The following is a 6,240-nucleotide window of genomic DNA, read 5'->3' as shown; positions in this document are numbered from 1 at the left end:
AGGAAGGGAGGGAGGGAGGGAGGGAGGGAGGGAGGAAGGGAGGGACGGATGAGCAAAGACCTGAATCAATACCCAACCAAAAAAAAACCATACAGAAGCACATGAAAAGATGCTCAGTATCATGTGTCATTAGGGAAGCTGCAAATTAAAACAACAGTGAGATACTACACACCTATTAGAAAGGCTAAAATACAAAAAATACTGACAGTACCAAATGCTGGTAAGAATACAGAAAAACAGAAATTCTTGTTTCTTGCTAGTGGGAATGCAAAAATTGTACAACCACTTTGGAAGACCGTTTGGCAGTTTTTTTCAAAGCTAAACACAACCTTATCATATGTTCCAGCAATCATGGTCCTAGGTTTTTGCCCAGTTGGTTTTAAAATTTATGTCCACACAAAAACTTACACACAAATGTTTATAGCAGTTTTTGCAATAAGTAAAATCACAATCACCAAAAACTGGATATCCTTCAATAGGTGAACGAACTAAAAAGTAGTGGTGGTCGGGCGCGGTGAGCCACTCATCCCAGCACTTTGGGAGGCCGAGGCAGGAGGATCACTGGAGGTTGGGAGTTCAAGACTAGCCTGGCCAACATGGAGAAACCCAGTCTCTACTAAAAATACAAAAATTATCCGGGTGTGGTGGTGCATGCCTGTAATCCCAGCAACTCGGGAGGCTGAGGCAGGAGAATCACTTGAACCCAGGAGGTGGTGGTTGCGGTGACACAAGATCGCGCCATTGCACCCCAGCCTGGGCAACAAGAGCGAGACTCCATCTCAAAATAATAATAATAATTTAAAAAGTAGTGGTATAGTCATACATGGGATGATTTTCTTTTCATAAAAAGAAATGAGCTATGAAGCTATAAAAAGGTATGAAGAAACCTTAAATGCATATTGCTAAGTGAAAGAAGCCAGTCTTAAAAGGTTACATAATGTATTATTCCATCTAGATGGCATTCTGGAAAGGCAAAACTATGGAGATAGTAAAAAAAAAAAAAAAGGTCAGTGGTTGCCAGAGGTTGGGAGACAGGAGGGGAGGGGAAGAGAGATGAGTCGGTGAAGCACAGGGGATTTTTAGGGCAATAAATCTCTTCTCCATGATACTGTAATGATGGATATATGACATTATACATTTGTCAAAACCAATAGAACTGTACAACACAAAGATAAACTTCAATGTAAACTATGAACTTTAGTTACTAATACTGTATCAGTATTTTTTCATTAACTGCAGCAAATGTTCCATGCTAATATATGGTGTTAACAGGGAAACAGTAGAACATCTGGGGAGAGGAGGTTCTATACTATGAGCTCAATTTTTCTGTAAATCTAAAACTGTTCTAAAAAATAAAATCAAATAATCCTTTAAAAATCAACCCAGGGTAAATTGCCACATGTAAGATTCACAGAGTAAGAGAATGATTTTAAAAAAAGAATGATAAAGATCAAATAGTTTCAGAGCTAGCAGAGGCGTTAGAACTGGTCATCCTCTCACCAAATCTTCACTGGGCAGTTACAGAGTGTCACTGTCTGCGTGAGGCACTGCAAGTATAGTGAAAACTAAGACAGCCCCTGTCACAATATAGTATTAAGTGAAAAAATTCAAATGGTTTCATTTTTGATGTGTGTATGTGAGAGAGAGAGAGAGAGAGAGAGAGAGAGAGAATAGAGGTAGGAGAGAACATTGAGAGGATGCTCACCAAGACATAAACAGTAGTTATTTCTGGATGGGCTTTTATTTCCTTTTACTAGTTTCTATCATTTTATAGTGTTTCGATGATGAACATGCTTTGCTATTGTCATAAGAAAATTAAATAATAAAATGTGCCTTTATTCTAAAGATGCCACTTCAGAAAATGCTACCAGTGAAGTAAATTTGAAGCCAGGATTATGAAAGTAAATGAATTGGAACAGGTGGATGAGTAGCCAGGATGAGCCATTTCTCACAGGGAAGGTGCACAGCAAGGAGCCCCATGCTCTGCATGAAGTGTGTTTGGCAGCCACAGAGGACAGGCTTAGCGGCTCCATGGTGGATTTCACTCAGTGGCAGCAACACTTGACCACCAACAACTATGGCAAGGCAGCTTTGCCATCCTAATAGTTTTTGACACTAATTTCTACTGAGTTTCCTCAAAGAATGTTTCACAGAAAACTAGTTCTCAAAATATTAGTAGGTAGAATTCTATTAAATTAAAAAAATCAGCACAATTATTTGTAGAAGAACATACCAAAGCTTTTATTATTCTATGATACAATGAAAACAGAGAGTACGGTGTTTCCCAAATTTGAGAAAAAGTAATTCTCCCTGCTTTTCCTTTCTTTCCTTCTTCCTTTATGCTTTCTTCCTTTTTCTCTTTCTCTCTCCAGTGAGGACAAGAGAATTTCATGGAATGGGTGTCATTTGGTACATACTTGGAGAGCTGTTACTCTGCCAGATGTCACACCAGTGGTTTATGGGCTATGATTTGTTGTGTTTGTAAATATAGCTCTCAGTATTCCTACCACCAAGCACAGTAGCTAGTACATAGAAGACTCTCAATAAATACTTGTTAAATAAGTGAATGAACTCTTTTTCCAGCTGGAACCATGGAGGATGTAGAAGAGAAGAAGAAGAAGGTTCCTGCTATGCCAGAAACCCTTAAGAAAAAGGGAAGGAATTTCGCAGAGCTGAAGATCAAGTGCCTTTGAAAGAAGTTTGCTCAAAAGATGCTTCGAAAGGCAAGGAGGAAGCTTATCTATGAAAAAGCAAAGCACTATCACAAGGAATATAGGCAGATGTACAGAACTGAAATATGAATGGTGAGGATGGCAAGAAAAGATGGCAACTTCTATGTACCTGAAGAACCCAAATTGGCATTTGTCATCAGGATAAGAGGTGTCAGTGGTGTGAGCCCAAAGGTCCAAAAGGTGTTACAGCTTCTTCACCTTCATCAAATCTTCAATGGAACCTTTGTGAAACTCAACAAGGCTTCAATTAACATGCTGAGGATTGTAGAGCCATACATTGCATGGGAGTACCCAAATCTTAAGTCAGTAAATGAACTAATCTATAAGTGTGGTTATAGCAAAATCAGTAAGAAGTGAATTGCTTTGACAGATAACACTTCGATTGCTCAATCTCTTGGTAAATATGGCATCGTCTGCATGGAGGATCTGATTCATGAGAGCTATACTGTTGGAAAATGCTTCAAAGAAGCAAATAACTTCCTGTGGCCCTTCAAATTATCTTCTCCACGAGGCGGAATGAAGAAAAAGCCACCCACTTTGTAGAAATGCTGGCAACAGGGAGGACCAGATCAACAGGCTTATTAAAAGAATGAACTAAGGTGTCTACCATGATTATTTTTCTAAGCTGGCCAATTAATAAACAGTACCTGCTCTCAAATTGAAAAAATAAATAAATAAATAAATAAATAAATAAAATAAATAAGTCAATGATTGAATTTCATTAAGAAAAAATGAATTACTACAAAACTCTATACTTTCTTATCTCACCTAGATTTGACTTGCACTTTCCTACAGAGAAAAGAAGTCACCCAGGTTCACAATGAGCAGCCCAACTTGGACAGTTTACCAAAGCATAGAAGAATTCAAAATCTAGATCTTCTCACCAGGACTCTCTCCAGTGGCTCTCCTGCTTGCAAATGTAATCATCTTCCCAGAGGAGAGTCAGGGACAAACCAGGGAGTGAGTTTGTTGTTCATCTTGCAACACCTCTTTCAATGAATCTAACTTGCTTCACACGAGTCCATTGGGAATGGCCCCCCAAAAAAACAGAGGCTTGGATTATTTAAGTGAACACATGACAGTCAATACAATAAGGCCTTGCCCTCCCCACTTCCCCATCAAAAGTTTAGCAAGGACATGGTTTTCCCAAGGGAGAAAAGGAGCATAGTCTTGTAACAGCTGTTCCAGAGAATAGACTGTACATGGATTACAGCTAACTCAAGTCAAGATGAAATCATGTACAGTCTTATAAAAGAGAGACGCGTCTTGAGCTGAGAAAGTGCATGTTCCCTCAAATATTTTCCTGCCCTCAAATGCTTAGCCCCTTCAGTACTTGGTGTCCCTACCTTCTGCCAGCTTCTGACCCTGAGGAACGATCAAACCTCATTTTTCTAGGAGCTGAAGGAGCTCTTTAGCCCCTCAAAATATAGCAAAGAAGACTCAATGCAGCCAAAATTCAAGCCTAAATTTTGAAATACAAATATTTGAACTGATCATGATGTCCATGTCCTACACAAATACAACTTTCTTTTAGAAAAGAAAAGAGCTTCTGCACAGCAAAAGAAACTACCGTCAGAGTGAACAGGCAACCTACAGAATGGGAGAAAAATTTTGCAACCTACTCATCTGACAAAGGGCTAATATCCACAATCTACAATGAATTCAAACAAATTTACAAGAAAAAAACAAACAACCCCATCAAAAAGTGGACGAAGGACATGAACAGACACTTCTCAAAAGAAGACATTTATGCAGCCAAAAAACACATGAAAAAATGCTCATCATCACTGGCCATCAGAGAAATGCAAATCAAAACCACAGTGAGATACCATCTCACACCAGTTAGAATGGCCATCATTAAAAAGTCAGGAAACAACAGGTGCTGGAGAGGATGTGGAGAAATAGGAACACTTTTACACTGTTGGTGGGACTGTAAACTAGTTCAACCATTGTGGAAGTCAGTGTGGTGATTCCTCAGGGATCTAGAACTGGAAATACCATTTGACCCAGCCATCCCATTACTGGGTATATACCCAAAGGACTATAAATCATGCTGCTGTAAAGACACATGCACACGTATGTTTATCGTGGCACTATTCACAATAGCAAAGAGTTGGAACCAACCCAAATGTCCAACAACGATAGACTGGATTAAGAAAATGTGGCACATATACACCATGGAATACTATGCAGCCATAAAAAATGATGAGTTCATGTCCTTTGTAGGGACATGGATGAAACTGGAAAACATCATTCTCAGTAAACTATCGCACGGACAAAAAACCAAACACCACATGTTCTCACTCATAGGTGGGAATTGAACAATGAGAACTCATGGACACAGGAAGGGGAACATCACACTCCAGGGACTGTTGTGGGGTGGGGGGAGGGGGGAGGGACAGCATTAGGAGATATACCTAATGCTAAATGATGAGTTAATGGGTGCAGCAAACCAACATGGCACATGGCTACATATGTAACAAACCTGCACATTGTGCACATGTACCCTAAAACCTAAAGTATAATAATAAAAAAAAAAAGAAAAGAAACCCCTGCTGGTTGTGCTGTAAGTATTTTAGGCGGAATGCTTTTAAGTCTAAAGCCATTTTAAACTCTCAAAACTTTATACATCCAAGGAAAGCAAACTGAAAGTGAGCATCACTAAGTTTACTCTTATTTCGAAGATTAACTTCAACCTCCCTAGATTTCAACACTCATGCCGTTGTCCAGACTACTAGATGCAGCTGCAACGAGGGATTTCTTAAGTCACATAGGGAACCTGGACTAAATTACCCCGGAGGGATATGTGCCATTCCTAAGTTTGCGGTTTCCTTCACTATGTTTAAAAAAAGGTTATTAGGTACTAATGCTGCACAGATTTTCTAAATACTCTGTATTTGCCAGTGGCGGAGCCAGATGTGGACCACATTAGGAGAGACATGCGTGACAGCGTTTTGCTAAATGTCCGTGATGAATTTTAATTTGCAAAGGGGAAAATTGTAGCTGTGTGGTGCCAGGATAATTTCCTCCAAATACCACTCGCATCAAGTCATTTTCTCCTGTGACTCACCAGCTCCTTTTGAGGAAAACCTAAAGTCTGGCATTAGAGGCCTCAGTCATCTGCTATTCCTCCAGACTATCCCAAAGGATCCCTGTATGCCAGGACCACCTCTTGACTCTCTTCCTGCGTATTTTGCTTGGGTGGCTCCCTCTGTCTGGAATACGTAGCTCTTACACCCTTCAAAACCTGGCTCAAATCTCATCATTTTCAAGGAGGCTTCCCTCCCCAGCCTCCCTCCACTGATTATTCTCCTGTATTTGGCATTCACTGCAGGTATCCATAGTTGTCTCTATGACTGTTGGTGGTGGCCACTGGAAAGCTCAGCATCGAATGTGAGGCCCATAAAGCAAGTGTGGGGAGCAGCCTCCCTGGGGGCATTTGCACACTTTCCCCTTCCCCCTTCACCATATGTCCCATCCTTGATTTTGCTTTACTTTTTCATCTGCT

General features: G+C 40.2%; 1 pseudogene; it reads left to right on the top strand.

The window, feature by feature from the left end:
* Positions 1 to 979: 979 nt before the first annotated feature.
* On the top strand, positions 980 to 3,330 carry LOC100584922 (annotated as a pseudogene).
* The last annotated feature ends 2,910 nt before the right edge of the window (positions 3,331 to 6,240 follow it).

This window comes from Nomascus leucogenys, chromosome 19 (genome assembly GCF_006542625.1).
Source record: "Nomascus leucogenys isolate Asia chromosome 19, Asia_NLE_v1, whole genome shotgun sequence".
NCBI classification, from domain to species: domain Eukaryota; kingdom Metazoa; phylum Chordata; class Mammalia; order Primates; family Hylobatidae; genus Nomascus; species Nomascus leucogenys.
The sequence above is the reverse complement of the archived record's forward strand: the minus strand, read 5'-3'. Positions and strand labels throughout refer to the sequence as shown.